Source organism: Melospiza melodia, chromosome 10 (genome assembly GCF_035770615.1).
Source record: "Melospiza melodia melodia isolate bMelMel2 chromosome 10, bMelMel2.pri, whole genome shotgun sequence".
Classification (NCBI taxonomy): domain Eukaryota; kingdom Metazoa; phylum Chordata; class Aves; order Passeriformes; family Passerellidae; genus Melospiza; species Melospiza melodia.
Window position 1 is genome coordinate 15,964,421 of NC_086203.1, and position 17,895 is coordinate 15,982,315.

Below are 17,895 nucleotides of genomic sequence, written 5' to 3' on the forward strand. Positions count from 1 at the left end.
TTTCAAGGTGATCTGTCCAAACTGGTAAACTGGCACAAAATGTGGCAGGTGAGCAAAAACTTGTGCAGGTAACAGAAGTCCAGAATGTGGCTGAAAACGTTTCAGTTCACTGCTGAGAAGTGCTGGCCAGCAAGAGGAGCACTAATGGCTCCAGCATGTGTGTAAATGGACAGGGTTCTTCAGGATCTGTTCCTTCTGCCTGGTTTTGTCATCCACAGATTTGGCTTCTGCTGCTGGGAAATACCTTTCTCTCTGAAAACAGAGCAGATGCTCATGTGTGGCATGTAGAACACAACAGAACCATGTGTGAATGTACAGACTCCACTCCAGGCTGGCTCTGCAGAGCTGCAGCAGCCCAGGTTCCTCTGGAGAGGGTTACCCTGTGAGCTCTGGATCCCTCACAGCTGTGCACCCATGGGCTGCACACACAGAAATACCCCCTTCCTCCACACTGCTCCCCCTCCCACAGCCCAGCCACTTGTTGAAAATTCTCCTTTCCACCCTTCACTCCTCCTGGAACATCACCCTGAGCTGTGGAGACAGGCAGGCACAGTGTGTTCACGCTTGGTTCTGATGGAGCAGGTATCCAAGCAGTGCCCCAGTGTGGCATTTCTGGGGAGCTGATGCCTTCCCATTGTCTTTGGAGAGAGCCTTAGAAAGGAGCACCAGCCTTTTGTTAGGAGCAGAGCCCAGGTCTGTCTGCCTGTCCCAGGGGCAGATGTGTTGGGCAGGTACAGGCACTGGTGGTGGATTCTCCCTCCCCAGGCAGAATGTCACACTTGCAAGAGCTGCAATTGTCCAGAGCCCAGACAGCTGTGGATTTTGCTGGGCTATGCCAGGAGACAAGGGTGGCTTCAGCTCCCTGAATCATGGAAAATATCCCATGTGCAAAACTGCATTTCTTGGACTGTACTGGCAGGGGGAAGGATTGTGAGGCTGATGCCCATGGGGGTTTTTGAAAGGGTGCAATGAAGCCCACTGTAATACCAGAGATATGGATGATGTTCTTCTGTTCTGCAGTTCTGAGTGTATTATTTAATTTTCCATGGTGGTGGCAATATGGCCCAGGATCTCAGGGATCCTCAGGGATCCTGCAGTGGGTATCCTCTGGCAGGTGAGGAGTGGGGATTCCTGGGACCCTGCAGTGGCAGCTGCTGGGAGCTGTCAGTGAATCAGAGAGCACAATGCCCACAGCCCTGTGTTCTCCTGCAGTCACCTTGTGCCACTCTTGGCTCCCCCAGGGCACAGGGATGGGGCAGAGGGAGAGGCCTCAGCTGTCACCCTCCTGGCTCCAAATACTTGCACTCCTCTGCCACCCCCACACAGCAGCTGAAGGGTTTTTTCAGGATTCCTGACTAAATAACACCCAGGCTCAACTGTAGCTTGTCTAGAAACAACACCCAAAACATCCTTCCCTGTGCAGCCTGAAGAGAGATCTCAGCACTGCTCTCCTTATTCCATCCTCCATTTGTGGTGATCCACAAACACCTGCTCAGTGCTTACAGAAAGGGTCATTGGAGTGCTGCCTTTACATTTAAAAAATAATTATTTTCTCTCTGCCATCCAGGAGTCCTCCTGTGAGAGAATGGTCTGAGCTGGGAAGCTACTGATCTCTCTGTTCTATTCCTCTGCTCTCCCCAGGTTTTTTTTTATGTTTACATAAATAGTCTCAAGAAATAACATCTACAGAGCAATTTGAATTAGCCTGCCTGGAAAACTCCTTTCAGTCATCTATCAAATGAGGAATAATATTTCTACATCTTCAGCAGTTCCAGAGGTGTTAATTCAGATAATGATGCAGCTGCAGGACTCAGGATTAGCAGCTTCCCCAGGCAGTAGATTTACAATTGGAATGTAAAGCTGCATCCAGTATGGCTTAACTGGAGAAGGATGGTCAGACAGCTGACTTAGAGCACTTCCAAAAGAATAAAACAGCTGGAGGAGTGTGGAGGGAGAAAGTTCATCCAGGCAGTGTGGCTGGCTCTGTGCTGCAGATTTGAAGTTCCCTGGGAAGCAGCAGTATAGATGGTCAAACCGTAATTAAAGCCTAAATGAGGTGTTTTGTTCAAATAAATTAAATGCTTCAGAAAAAAACCCAACACAAAACTCTTTCAACTCTCCTGTGCAGATACTGTTTTTTCAAATGGAGTTTTAGTTCATTAGTGCTTTTTTCAGAGAGCCAGGATTTCTTACTAGGTGAGGTGCTGAACACATTACTGGCCTCTAAGGAGCATGGGCTGATAATTATGCTACCTGATCTGGGATATTTCACAGGTTAAGGTGGTTTCAAGTCACTGTTTTCCATCTAAATCAAGTGAAGCTGTTCCTTTTCCTGAGTGATAGGCCTGTGTTGTGACATTGTTTTGTCCTGTGGCAGCAAAGAATTCTCTTGGTTGACTATTGGGTAAATAAACAGCACAGTAAAATGACTTGAGCAAAAAAGGTGACAAAATAAAACAGAAATGACACAATGAATAATAAAACCAGATGCTCTCCATGGCTGATGGCCTCAGTGACATAGCCCCTTGCTTTTTCCATGGTATTAAACTATTCTGAAGTCTAATAGCTCCACAAGTGCCAAAACAAACGGAAGAAGAAAAAGTCAAATTAAAATCCCAACTAAAATAACTGGACATTTTTATAATACTGTAATGTTTGTCACAGTCACCTGACTAGGACTGTGTTCTAGGTGCCCCCAAATCAGCAGGCAGACAAAGTGTTTGGGTTTGGAGCTGGTTACATGCAGAAGGTCTGGGCACGGGACAGCTCCAGAACAAGCTGTGCCTGGGAAGAGAGACAGCTATGACAGCGGGCTCCAGCAAGCCTGGGACTGGGTGAAAATGATATTTTAGAGTTTTTGTTGTTAAATATAACTGTGAGTAACACAACAATTGCCTCCATAACTTCTCTTGCAGAAATGAGGCATGTTGAACTGCTTCCAGGTGGCAGATGGTAAAGGATCCCACTCTCATGTTGGCTAGAGCTGCAACTGGCTGCAAAGCAGCTTTTCTTCTGTGTTGTGGGATCTGTCATGGGAATTCTCAGACAGAAAATAAAAGGTACTGAAATGAAAAGGCTGGTAAACATTTCCCCTTATTCCTGGATGGGGAGGCTGATCCTGCCTCAGCAAACTGCTGCAGCTCATTGTTGCTCAGAAAAACACTCTGTATTCACCTCCACACCTGTTGACTGGAGATGTAAATTCAAATGTCCTTTTCATAACTTTCTGTTTTTCTTTTTTATTTGGCTCTTGACAAAAACTCTTTCTTTTTAAGCAGAGTTCAAAGTAAGATAGGAATGTATCAGTATTTCCTGTCTGCTATCAAGGGGATCACTTCCAGCTGATGGTCCTTACACTATTTATCAAAGATTGATAAATAGAGTGACCCATCTTCTTGAGTCAGCCAAGCTAGAGCTGGTGGGAGAAATAAAAACAGTAGCTCCCAGTGATTCTGCTTGTCTCTGTAAAGTGTTTGAAGTCATTATCTGAGCTGTGACAAAGTAAATGCTGCTGACTGTGCTGTGCTTTGTGTGCTTGGCTTTCACTGGGCATGGCCAATGAGAGCATTTCCCAGTAAATTCCATGGCTGCCCACTGAGGTTGCTTTGCCAGGCAGTCAGTTTGGCTGGGAGGTGTTTCAGTTTGGGATTTGCTGTTCTCTCCACAGCACCTCAGCCGTGGTGCTGGCACCCCTGAGGTGCTGACTGGTGCTGGTGACACAGCAAAGGTGGCAGCCAAGGCCACTGGCAGGGGTTTAGGGGTGGTGGCAGAGCGCTTGTGATTTTAAATGGCAAAACGTGTAAAGTGCCTCTGACTCCATAAAGACGATGAAAGAATAAATAATACAAATGGACCATCTGGCACTCACAACTTTCTATGCAGCCTTAGCCAGCAGTTTGTAGGAAATTAAAACATGATAATATTGTCTCTCTCAATGGTTGTTAGGAGTGATCATTGTGAAACACGTGTAAACACTGAAGTGGAATTTTTGGAAACAGCAGTGTATGCAAAATTGGCAGAAAATCACAGTTGCTCTGGGGATCAGAATAACTGGAAGGAGAGTACCAGAGAGGCTGGAAAGCCTTTTGGATGTGCAGGACAAGGAATGGCTGTGCCAAGGCTGCCAGGCTGAGGTGCTGCTGGAGCTGTGGCACTGCCCAGCCTGGGGGCTCTGGGTGACACCAGGATCCCTCCCAGCTGCTCGTCCTGCCCTCATCCTTCACAAGGGCCATTTGTCAGAGCTACTGTGAGGAACAGGCTCTGCTGAGTGTGTTCATAAACTCTCATTGTTTCCTGAGTAATGCTAATGAGTAAATCATGGAGAGAGCTTGTAGGAACAGGCATCTTATTTAGCAATTTATAACCTATTGACTGCTGGGTTTAGTTGATTTGAAATTACAATGCCCCTCTCCTACCAGTCTCATTTTTTAAATTCTTGGCTTATGTACAATTGATCTCAAATATTTTCTTCTATTTGAACCTTTTAATAACTTTTCTTTTTTAAATCTTAAATGTCAGTTTTAAGATTGAAGAGGAAAACATAGTAATTGCAAATCTTTATTAAGGTCTAGTGCTTGATGTATTCATCTCCTTGTTCAGGTATGTGGAGCTTTTGAAAAGTTGGAAAGAAAACCTAGAATGATGCTGTGCTGAGTATTTGAGTTTTCTTTTTTTTGTCATCTTCTTGTGGAGTTAATGACACTAAACATAAATTGGGGATGAAATGGATAACCCTATGTGGGGGGGGATAGAATGTAAGAAAATAAAGCTAGTGCAGAAGGTAGTCTCACACCTGAGGAGTTGCAGCTGTACAAATCACCAAAGATTGGGAACAGGCCTGCCCTTAATAGGGCACAGCTGTGTCCAATAAGAAGATGAGTGCTACAGAAGAGTTGGAGTTAGCTGGTTGAGGAGAGAGATGGAGTTTGTTGGCCGTGCTGTGAGGAGCTGCCCATGATAAATCACCAAGAAGATATGGGAGCTTTGCAATAAGATGACAACAACCCTAAGCTTCTAGTCTGGCTGTGTGTAGCAGGTTGTGATAAAAGGCAATTTTTTTATCTAATCAGCAATTTGAGATATAATGCCTACCTCAAAACACATCAGTATATTGATGCTGGATTTACCCATATCTGGGAATATAAAACAAAAGATTCAGCTCTCATTTTAAAGTGGACACATAAGCAGCCCAAGGAGCAGGAGCAGAAGAAGAGGCTGAGAGACAGAGTAGCTTGAACCCCTATGGTGGAAATTAGAGGCAAAATTCACTGTGTATCTACCCATACCAATGGGATGGATTGGATTTGCTCCCTTGCAGTGGAGTTGTGGCACATGCTTGCACATTAGTGGCATGTATATAGAGAAAGCAATTTTATTTGCTTCTTTTTTTTTATCTTTTTAAAGATGACAGTTGTGGCTGAGCCTTGTAAAAGGGCTCCCCTGCCCTGGAGCCCTTCTGCACTTTGTGACATGGAGGAAATGTTTCCTCCTCCCAGGCCTGACACTGGGACCAGCTATAGGATCCAGAAATGCTTCTCAGTGCTAATAAACTTACTGAATCTCATGAATTCAAGTGTTTCATGTTGCACTTCTAAAGAAAACTCTTTAAAGTGTGATGAAAGCAACACAAGTCAAGCTGATGCTGGCAGCTGGAATCCTTGACATCAGGCCATGAGCACAGGCAGAACTGAGGAGAGCCAAGCTTTCATCCTGCAGCTCCTTATTGTGGGAGAAGAAGTGGATGATATCCAGTGGTTTTCATAAATTAATCTTTGGAGAGGACTCATTTTATCTAGCTGCTGCTGCCTGGGAATGAGGTGTGTGGTGTTACCTGTGCTCAGTAGCCAGCTGAGAGAGGCAGGGATCTGCAGAGACCTCTTGGCTCCACCTTGATGCACACCTGTGGTTAAGTGAGCTCAGAGGGGTCCCACTCATCATCCTGTGTTCTGAAGAATTTAACTGTTTATACCACAAGTTTTGACTTAATAAACAGGCTTGTTTGTAGGCAGCATTTGAATGAAAACATTTCATTTAACTGGGTAAAAGTAGATGAAAATTATTTTTTGGGAGGACTTAAAATTGCATTTCTTGTAGACAAAATACTCATTTTGCTGCTCTGAATGAAAATAAGGTCTTGAGTGTTTCTCATATGACAGGTTCTCCTGAAACTGGGTGGGAGAAATTCCACCTTCAGAAACTGATGAAGAACCTTTTGAATTTTCAAATTGATCAGGCTTGATGATTTCTGTTCCTTTCTCTTTTTGTTTGTTTTACAATCAGTCTAGTGAGAATTACTGATGGGCAATGTGCTATTGAGAAGCAGTCACAGCCATGTGAGAGAGCTGTTTTATTCTGTGTCAGGCTCCTCCCTGCTTGGTTGTGAGTAACACAGGACTGGGGACAGCAGTCAACAAAACATTGCACTTTGGCCTTAAGATGTAAAGTGCAACTCTTCTGGTAAATGATCCCAAAAACTTATTTTTTGTAGGCACAACCAGCTGGGGTTTTGTTTTCCAAAGCTAGTAAAGTGACTAAACTTAGGCTGATTTCTGTGGAGATGGCAGGACGTGGTGTTATTGTGCCAGTAGCTGCCAAAGCTTTGAGTTGTGTTCCCAAATGCAGGGTGGGCAGAGCCAAATGAGGAGAAGGTTGAAAGCTTTTTAATGTGGGCAAAGCATCACACTGCCTTCTTCATCTTAATCCAGAAACACTGTATTGTTTTAGCTGAAAATTAAAAAAAAAAAGAGAGACTGCTTGAGGCATATGCCCAGCTTGTAACTTTCACCCTAGATCTTGGCAATGGCATAAATAACAAAGGGTCTTATAATGGAAAGAGATGGGTAACTTCAATAATGATGACTCTGATCCTTCAGATATATTTACTTGGAAACACCCAATGTCCATTGTTTTACTGGGTTTCTTGCTTGCAGCTGGCATTGTTTCTTTAATATAGAAGGAAATACTGGAGCATTTTGTTGGGCAGAAAAAAAGAAAATTTTCTATGCTGAGAATTGTGCAACTTGGCAAATGTTGGCAGAAAAGCGAGAGGAACTGTTTAGTACCCTTTTAAGTTAACTCTTGTTTCTTCTGCATCTCAAGCACAGTTTATTTATTATTGAGCCATTCTGGACTTTTATTTTTGACTCCCATAGTGCTCCCCTAACCTGCATGTGACACAGATCATTTACAGCTCTCAGGATGTGACCCAGCTCTAGGGGCTGTGTCAGATCTTTCTCCCAGTGAACCAAAACCCAAGTGCTAATACTGGACCTTCAGTTTCAGTGGCAAAAATGGATCAGTGCACATTAGATGACCAGAGACACCTTCTTGTAGCAGATCCTGCTCTTCCCATTCCTCAGGAAGTGTGAGATTGGTTCTGTGAGGGAGGATTAGCTGTTATATCCCACAGGAAGGGAAAACAAAGAGCTTGTACATCAGTACCTGTGCATGACTGTAACTGCCTTAATGGACAACTTGTTGCTGATATTTTTAATGAGCATTTTTAAAAAAATGCTGGTGTGCTGTTGAAAGCTAGAGTTATTTCCAATTATTAAGATTGCAAGATCAGGTTTCTCCTATTTAGCTCTACCTTCTTGCTTTTTTTCTACTTCATTTACTAAAAGAAGCTGTACACAGCAAAATGAGAGCAGAACACAAATTAATTGTTTGTTTGGGCAAGGCAGGGTTAAAAACCCAGCTCTCTGCATGAACAAAAGCAACTTGGGTTTTTGATTTAGCAATGTCTGATGCAGGGGATGTTCTTACTCCAAATTCAGTCACCATGGAAACAAAACTTCTCTTGAAGCGTGCTGTATCTTTAACGGAGCAAGAGGTTCTTTTTGGCAGACATTTTTCCATCTTCTTTGTGGATGATGAATACTTCTGGAATGAGCCACTTTCTTCTGTCTCCTCTGAAATGCACTGAGTTTCTACTGTGCAGTAGACAGTGTTCCCCTTGAAACAAAGGCACCACTTTTCAACATGTTTCTAAAATCTCAGGAGGTTTAAGATCTCTCTTTTCCTCCAAAAATATAAAAAAATCAGAAGGTTCACATGGTGTGTTGGTAAGAATTTCTATTAAAAGACTCTTAGAGGTAGCAAAAGCATCAAGTGATGTGAAAATTGCTATGGTAACTACTTTTACTCTACTTTTAAGTCAAAAGTCCCATAAACCTATGCAGACACTAGTGAGTAAGTGAAAACCTAGGGCAGAGCTCACAAAACCCCTCTCAACATTGTCTGTCTGATTCCTGGAGTGGAGCTGGGGGTGCCTGATGCTGTGCACAGAGTGTGGTGACCCAAATGCTCTTGAATGGCTCTTGGTGTTGCTGCTGAAAGGGCTGACCATGAACTACAAACTGAATAACTGGCACAAAAAAAGCAGATGCATTATGCTAAACACTGTGTGGTTGGTCATGTGGGATCTGGGGTTTAACAGAGCTGCCTTTACCTCTCCCCCTTTACCAGGGTTTGAGCCACTCAGCTGATGTGAAGAGAATGTCTTCATTTTTTTGTCTGACGAGCCAGTGATAAGCAGAGCTGTGTCGTTCCAGCTGTGGTGCTGTAAGGGTGATGTGGAAACTGGGGCAGATCCATCTGGGCAAGGATTCTCACAACTTGGCATCAACTTTGAGTGTGGACAAGACCATAAAAAAGTCCAAATTGAAAACCTTGAGAAGTGCCTGCCTAAAGGTTTTTAATTTCATGGAGCTCACTCAGGTGGTTTTTGTTCAACTCATTATCCCTGCTGTGTGGAGAGGAGCATCTCTGACATTGAAGATCTCAAAAGGTGTTTGTCTTTTCTAGGATTTGTTTTGCTATTCCTGAGATTTGTTAATGCTCTCAGGCAGACTCATGAGGACTTTAGAGTTGATTGTAGTAAATAAGTAGCAAAAAGGCTGAAGGAAGCCATGGCAGGATTTAATTGCTTTATGGTGATTGGTAGAATCAGCATTCCTGGACCTCATTATACTAATTACTTCTGGGAAAGTTAAAAGGGAAAGATTCAGTTCTTGCTCCAAAACTTTACAATCCAAACACAGGTTATGCATTCTGGAGCGCAGGGACGGGGGTTAGTGCTGGCTGCTACAATGTGCATTTGGATTCTCTGATGGTTTTGTGGTGGTGGTAACACAGAAAAGAGAACAGATAAATTCCAGTGGGCCCTTTAGAGTGGGGTCTAGACAGATGTGCCAGCTTTCAAGTGTCACTTATGTTTGAAGGGTCTGGTCAGGAATTTTTCATATATGGTTGGGACACTGTTTAAAAATAGGAAAAGGCTCTCTTTGAACGTACTTGTAATCCACCATGTGTTTGCATGTCTTACCTTGCCCAGGAAATTATTCATGTCTGTTGCCTTCTTAAAGCTCTGTGAACAACCTCTGTGAACAAGCTACAGCTACACACTTTGAATGTGTGACATTTTGGCTTTTTGTACCAGTTTTTTTTTTCCTGACAATTCTGCAAGCTGCAGAAGACTGGATGTTTCATAAAGGATTATAGGCTTTGGTTCACTGACCCCCTCAGTGGCTGCACACATTTTTATCAAACTTGCAGCAAGCTGCTTCAGGACTCCAGGCTTAGGCCAGGAGGTCGGTGTCTGTTATGGTTCAGGATAATAACAGTTGTGACAGCATCTTGCTCTGAACAAAACTCTCCAGGGCTGCCTTAGCAGAGCCCATTAGAAAGAAGCAGCTGTGTCTCAGTGCTGCTTGGATTGCTGCAGGTATAAATCCTATTACACAGCCAGAAAGGTGCCCCTGTGCCTATTTCCAGCACAGTCACATAATGAAGTATTTCAGAAATTTTGTTTATGGGGAGCCTTCCTTTTGTGTCCCTGGAGTTGTAACACCTAAAGCTTTGACATCTTGCTGCTGCATTATAGATACAAACCATGAACTTGTTGTACTCATTGTGTTGTGTTGTCCCATGTGTTCCCCAGGGGGGAAATTACTCACTGTCAGCTCGAGCCTGATGCTCATATTGGAAGTTTTTCCTACTCATGTTTTGCTCTGTAGAAGATTTTTGCCTACTAGCAGTAAACAATGCAAAGAAACTTCAAGGTTGGGTGATGTCAGAAGAGGTCTGTGCCACGTTGCTATTTGGCTTTCTCAAAAAATCGATTTGCTGAAAGAAGCTGTGTATGTCTCCAAGAATTTGGGATAATGTTTTAGGTAGTGTATTTCTGTGTTGGGTAGGCTCGACTAATTCAGAACAGCCTGTTATTCCTGATAAATGCAAAGATGCAACAGTCTTGAAAATACATCAGGGAGTGTGGGAACAGTCAGTAGATGAATGGATATAAAGTCTGGCAGAATTAAGGAAATGGGCTCAAAGATATCTGGTTTACAGAACAGACCTTACCTAGAAATACAGGTGATGTAAGCAGAAATGAGCAGCTGTGCTTGGGGATATCATTGCAGAAACCTGAGGAATTGGAGAGGCTCTCAGAAACTGGAGTGTGCCAGATAAGGAAGAAAAAGGGGCTGCACACACAGCTTTTGTTTGTCCATTTGGATGTATTACTCTTTTCTATAAGTAATTTAACTAACAACCTGGTGCCCAGTGAGCTGGGTGGTCCCCAAACACCCCTGGAAGAAGCTGCAGCTGCTGCAGGGATGCCACAGGTGTTCAGGAAGGATGAACAGGTAGCTGTAATCCAGATATTTGAGTTTATTCAAATCCAAATGCCTAAAGCACAGTGACTCCAGTGTCCACAACCTCCCACTGAAAGGGTTAATGTGAAAGCAATTTTTGTGCAGTTTCCCATCTCAGTGTGCTGCCTTGGCTCAGGATGGCTGCTCAGGGCCTTCTGTGTGCTCTCTGCAAAATACTGCTACTTGTCCTGTGTCATTTTAGGAAGCTGATTTGGTTAAAACGAGAGGATAAAAACTAGAAATCCTGCAATTTTTTCTTTCAGCTCACCACACAAGTGGTGTTTGGCTATACTATTGGTAGCAGTAGGTTTGGAGGGTATTTCTCTCCCTGGAACTAAACAACTTGGGCTTGCAGCACTAAATCCAAAGTACAAACTGTTGTGTTTGCCAGCTTGCAGACACTGAATGTGTAGGGTGACTGTGAGAGCACATAATGCTGTGACCTTGGCAGTCAGGCTCATAGGACTAAAAGTTCATGGAAAGCATCACCCATAGAGGCAATACTGCACTGGAAAAATAGTGATGTTTCTGTATTTGACCAAGTCATCTATGAAAGGCCCTAATGGCATAGCTCAGTGTCATTGACCTCTGCTTTTACAGAGTGTTTTACTCTAATTATTTCATGTGGCTATAAATGGCTTTGAGGTGTTTGACTTGATTTTTTTGAGCAACAGGTCTGTCTGAATGTCTGTCCCTTGTTACAGTAAATAATGTGTAAAGATGCTAAAATCAAATTAGAGGCAGGCAGAGCTCAGCTCAGCCTTTCTGTCTGCCGGCAGGAGGAACAGTGCTGTATGTCCTAAATTTGAAAGCCAAAGGGGCTTCCAAGAAAATTACTTGTAGGATAATATAAGAAAACCAGCCTGTGCTCAGCAGCCTCATTGTTTGTGTACTGAAAATCCCATTCGATATTTAACCCAGCTTTTTGTGCTTGTGGTAGTAAGAAATGCTCAGTGGGGAATGCTACAATGGAAACATTTGTGCTAAGGACAAGAACAGGCTGCAGAGGACAGATGCCAAAGCACTGTGGCTTTTCAATATTACTGTGCAAACAGAGCAAATGAAGTGATTTTTTTTTTTTTTTTTTTATTTTTGCATGATACCTTACACTCAGTGTTCCATGCCCTGACCCTGGAATTAGCAGGGCAGCCTCCCTGGGCCACACGTTGTCCTCTCCAGTGAGGAGGTGTCACAAGGGGCATCCTGATCTGCCAGAGGTTGAGTAGTTGGGATGCAGCTCTTCACTTGTACTCCTCAGTAGCTGTGGGGGCTCACAGCCCTCACTCATCAGCCTCTTGGGCCAAGGAGCAGGGTCTGGGTGTGCTCTGGTGCTCACAGCACACACTCAGTGTCTGCAGGGCTCGTGGCACAACTCAGCATTTGGCACAAGGATAGTACAGTGCCCATTCACATGGAATTCATTCCCTGAAACAATGGAAGCACCTACTCTCTGAAGTAGTTTTGCCACTGTTGAAACATTAAACCACTTTGTGCAGCAGTTTGTGTTTGCTGTAGCTGGTAATTCCCTGCTCTAGAGGCATGTAGGCAGAAGCAGCCTGGTACCAAGGGTGGGCTCAGATCTGCAGCCACAGGCTTTGGCATCAGAAAAGGTAAAAAAACGTTCAGGAGCTGCCTGAATCAGCTGGGCGGTGCTGTCTGGTGTTTAGTACAGGGCACAGGAAGGCAGGAAGGAATCTCCCAGGCTGAGACTGTCATCTTTCAACCCAAACCCCCCGTCTGTCCAAGAGTTTAAAGCACATGGTGACCATCAGCAGACTTCAGTGGGCTCCTTCAGGGGCTTCCAGACTGAGGAAGAATATAGATTTTCCCCTGATTTACAGAGGGAATTCAGAGTCTCTGCTGGCCTGAAGTGTTGCTGGAGGCTGTTGAACATGTGCTGTCTGTTATTTGAACTTGGACACTGGGATTTATGTGCAAATGGTACAACTTGTCACTTGGGTGAGGTCTGAATTTCAAAAATGGGTGCTGTGGCTGGTCCTGTGATAGCTGATGTTCAGAACGTGCCTGTGGCTGCTTGCTGAGGTCCTCTCCAGCCTCTTGGCAGGAAGAATAACTCCAGTTCTTGTCTGACAAGTAAATGTGTGTGTGGGAGTTCAGTGAATTCAAGCACTCTTTGGAGGTCTCAACTTGTGTGGGTGAGGTCACTGCTGAGAAGGATGAAGCTTTGGTCCATCAGATCCTCTCACTGCATCCCCGGTCAGCTCCAGCAGGGGAGGGAAGGACACACTGCTGGGAAAGTTTGGCCCAAAGTTTTTTTAAGTGTCTCCAGCTTTTCTCTAATTCTCAAGCCAAGAAACTAACTGAACTTTCAGCCTCTTAATATGAGTAGAGAGCATCCTGAAAATAATTGCTGCAAACAAAATTAATCTGGCCCTGCCTGCAGAACACCCCTGAAGGATTGCCTCCAAAGTGCTTGGAGTTAGATAAGAAATAAGCTCTCTTTAGTGATGCGTGAGCTTTCTAAATAAACTCCTTTTAAACAGACTTGCTGTTTAAATCTGTTTATTTACTGTGGCACATTGTGCAGATTATGTTTTAAGGAGCTCAGCAACCAACATCAGAGCTTTTACATAAGTGAGATCTGAGGAAAAATGGGAGTGAGATTTCAAATATCCCATTAATCTTTTCACTTTAGGTCTGAGCCAGTTTCAAATTGCACCGAGCTGCTGCCAAGCATGAGTGAGTTTCCATCCAAATAAAGGAGACTTGGCAGGTCTGAGCTGAGCTTTGTTTCCAGGAGTGTTTCAAGGGCTGGGGGATGCAGGGCTGGTAGAGGCACAGGGCTCTGTGACTCTGTGTGCCAGGCAGCCCCAGCTGCCCACACTGAAGGCACCCCTGCTTTTTATATTTCCTTGCCTGTGTTTTCAATCTGTGTTTGCAGAGGGGGCTGTTAAACTGTTTGTATGATGGAGCCTGGAGTTTGTTTTGATTTAATCCCACACGTGCAATTTGGCATCTGCAGGGCACTGGGATTCAGGACTTGGCGCTGAGGCCTTACCTCAATGGCAGCTGCAGGGTTGTGCAGCTTTTGGATCAGGTGCTGCTCCTGCCCATTGCAGGACCTGAGTTCATTATGTTGGCCTTCTGTGATGTGAAGCAGAGGGGTTGGAAGGGTTCAGAGCTGCGAACTCGTGAGGTGAGGCAGGGCTGGCAGTGCTGTGGCCTTTGGCTGCTCTGAGGAGCTGAGGGGAGGCCTTGGGCAAGGGGAACTGCAATCTCACAGCCTGCCCAAAACCAGAAAAGCATTTTTGGTTTTGCTTTTCATTTCTGGGGTTGTGGATGGAGTGCAGCCTCCCCAGTTCAAAAAGGGCAAGCAGGAGTTGTCTGGAGGGACGAGCTCTCAGGATTCTGCTGAGGGAAAGGGAGCTCCCTCCATCCAGCGTGTGCCCAGCTCAGGCCTGTGCATGCAATAACCCTGAAAATCATCCTGCAGTCTGCCTGCTCTGTGCCCTCCACAATCTGCTGTTTGCTGAGTCTTCCCAAACACTCTTTCCTTGAATTTTCCCTGAAAGAGGAGCTTTATGACAGCAGAAGGGAGGAGGCCGTGGTGGCCACCTTCTCTTGTCTCCTGCAGACATAAATTTGGGATATCTGCTGCACAGCATGAGCATGGCCAGCCTTGCCAGGACCCCAGGTATTGGTCTGCAATTATTTGGCTGTGATCTGAGTGATGACATCCCCCTAAAAATCATTTGCTGCAAAGCACTTTTACAGTTTCTGGGGGCTTTGGAGTGTTTGTGTTACTTCTTGCAGAAACCAAGGATGGCACACAAAAAACTTTTGGAATTTTACCAGTCCTCATTCTTCCTCCCCTGTCAGACCCTTCCCACTCCGGTGATTTTTTTCACTGTGAATATAGGCACTGTGAGTAAAGAAAGTAATTGAAGAATTCCCTAGATGACACTTGTATTTTTGGCAGACACAATTTTTGTTAACATCTTGAAGGCTCTACTGCCTGGAAAGCAGTTCTCAGTGCCTCTGCTTTGTGTTCACACCATGACTGCTGCCCTCAGCCTGGCTGCTGGCTTTGCTAAGCTAAAGCATTAAAATAAGCTAAGTAGCTTGGTGCCCACAGGCCCTTTTCTCTCAATAGCCTCTGCTTGATTTAAGGATGGTTCAAATTTTTTCAAAACCCAGTAAACTTATGTAGCTGGATAAAACTTTTTCCAGGACTGTTTTTGTGTGCTCCTCCAACCTAGTGACTCACACATCTTTGTGGCATTGTAGCTCAAGGTTCCTCCTGCTTTTACTTCTCTGCCTGCTAGAGTTCTTGATTGTCTCTGGACCCTGTTTTATCCCCTTTTTTCCCCTAAAACTTGGTGGAGAAGAGCTGCTGTATTTGGATTTTCTGTCATCCTCAGCGTGCATAGAGTGAATGCAACAACAGATTGTGGTGCATTCTCCCACACAGAGCGTTCCCACTTTTAATGGTTCTCTAGGGTGCCTAAGGCCTGTTCCTGACATACCCTCTTATCCCTGTGTGCTGACCTTGTCTCTCCTCACACACTCTCAGTTATTCCCTGAAGACAAGTAGCGCATCATCTCTGGTGCCTGTGGAGCACACAGAAAGCTGCACAGCTTTTTCACACCTACAGAATTAGGTGTTAGCCCTTGGGCATCCTTGTGAAAAGCCAGCTCGGGGAGGAGGATGGGGACTCCATGGTGTTATCACCTGTCTGGCCTCTGAGCTAAAATCCAGTCCAAGTTTTGCTGAGGCAGAAACTTGGCCACTGAAGCAGCAGATGCTGCTGAATTTCAGAACGAGATGTCCCTGTGTGTTGGCACAGTGAAAGGCGTGTAGCACCGTGCAGAGCAGCCAGCAAGGACAATGTTCCTGCCTGGGAGCTGAGAGCCAGCAGCAAGCCCATGGCTCCTGCTCCTGGTACCTGGGTTGTGTGTCTGCCTCCTCTCCAGCCAATCTGTCTCTCTGGCAGAGCTGCCTCTGAGCTCAGGCTGCTCCCCGAGAAATTGGAATGCAAGCAGCCGCTTAAATAGGCAACCCAGGGAGGGCGTTTTCCACAAGATTGTCTTCCATTGGTGTCAGCTACACACTGGCATCTGCTGAGCCTTGTGGTCCTTGTGCCACCTTCTCCATGATTAGTGTGACAGACAGGACATATTTTATCATCTGGGGATTTTTTTGGGGAGCTGTGCCTTCTTTAGAGGCAGCTCAAACAGGACCCCTGTGTAGGGGGATATAGTAGGGGTAAATGAAGGTGATATAGAATGTAATCTTATCCCCCAATGAGTTGCAGCTGCACCAATTACTAAAGATTAGGAACAGGCCTGATCTTAACCGGCCAACATGTAGCCAATAAGAACAGTGGCATAAAAGAGTGAGTTGGTGGGATCTTGAGTCAGATGGCTGCTGCAAGGACCAGGAAGAGCCAGTGCTTAGAGGAGCTGTCTGCAAGAAACACGGAAGAGGTATGAAACTCTGGCAATATGGAATCCTTGCACTATAATGATAAGAGAACTCTTGATATATAAGAAAACACCCCTGTGCTAGATAAGAGACTGCTCCCCAGAGCATTCCTGTTGGGAAGGGAATTTGTATGTAGAGGAATTTCCTCTTGGGTGGAATGAGGAGCAAAGCTCAGGTGTCTCTTCTATCACTCAACTCATTCTTGCAATGAGGATTTCTTTCTAGTAAATGCTGGTTTACTCTCAGAGCAACCTTGGATATGATAGATTTTTTTTTAAAAGAATTTTGGGTCTTTGGGGAAGTGCAAAGTTTTCTGCACTGCACACCTATTAATCCCTGGAAATCCAGCTGCCTGTGCAGCAAAACACAGATGGGCCAGGGGGTCTGGTGTCTCTCTGGCTTTTAATGCTGTGCCAGTGTCACTCACAGTGCCCCTCACTTCCCTGGCCATCCCCAGCCTTCCAGGATGGCAGTCAGCCCCCACGAGAGTGTGCATGCAACTCATTGCTGTGCCAGATTATGAAGAGAACCCTAAAAGTAGAGTGTTATGTCCTGGGAGAAGGATTGAAAATTGTATTAATTTTCAGGGCAAAAGAATGTCAACAACCCCTTTTTGAGCAGCATCTGCTGAGGGCAGGGCTGGCCCTCTCCTCTCATTCTTCCTCTCTCTCTTGTTTATTTGTGTATTGTGCTTTGTTTTTTCCCTTTCTTGGATAAAACCCACCAGCCTCTGCTGAATGCCTCTGGGGCAGCTGTCCCTAAGTTAGGGAAGGGCTCTTCCCGCAGGAATGGTGGAGCATTGAACCAGGGAATGGGCACAGCCCCAAGCCCCACAGAGCTCAGGAAGTGTCTAGTCAACACTCTCAGGCACATGAGGGGATTTTGGGGTGTCTCATGCAGGGCCAGGAGCTGGACTTTGGTGATCCCTGTGTGTCCCTTCCAGCTCAAGATATTCCTTGGTTTAATTACTTGTATTTTTGGATGGTCATGTGCATTCCTATCCTCTCTGGCTGCTGCCCTTGCTGGAGATGTTATTGCTTCTGTGAAAGGCAGGAAAGTGAAAAGTGCTCTGCAGCCAGAGAGAAGCACTACAAGAAATCATCACCTGTACATTGACTTCTTTATTTTTTCTCAAAGTGCAACTTGTCTGCTGCCTTTCTGCTGCTTCCTAAAGAAGACAGGCACATTTGTTGATTTTTTTTTTTTTTGAAGCTGGAAGTTTTAGGAAATGTGGTTTTGTTTTGCTTGGGGGTACCTAAAAATTGCTACATTAATTTTAAGTCCAGTGTTGAATAATAACTGCCTTGAGGTTTGTTACTTGTGTAGCAGGTTGGTGCCTGATGTGATTTTAAAGATGACCAAGATGTAAAACCCTGAGAGCAAGAATTTATGGAGAAGAGATAAGAAAACTTTTATTAAGAGATTGTGCTTGTCTTTCAATTTACTTTTTCCCCTTCCTTTATATTGTCTGTAGCCAAAAACATCCTAGAATTTGAATTGTCCTGAATATTGTCATTCTCAACAGCACTTTCAAGGGCAAATACTTCCTGAAGTGCTGAATAACTGGTCTTGTATCCATTCTTCAAAGGAAATCATCTGCAATGCCCTGAAATCCTGGCTTGTTCCACCACCTCCTAAGCTGGAATGTAGTTTTCCAAATGAAGTATCACTGATTCTACACCAGCACACAAAAAACTGCAAAATGTGTATCCCTCAGGGTGTGGTTTGAAGCCTTTTCCTTGATGGGGCTCACTGGTCATTTTGGGGCCATTCCTTGTCCAGGTGCACCTTGGT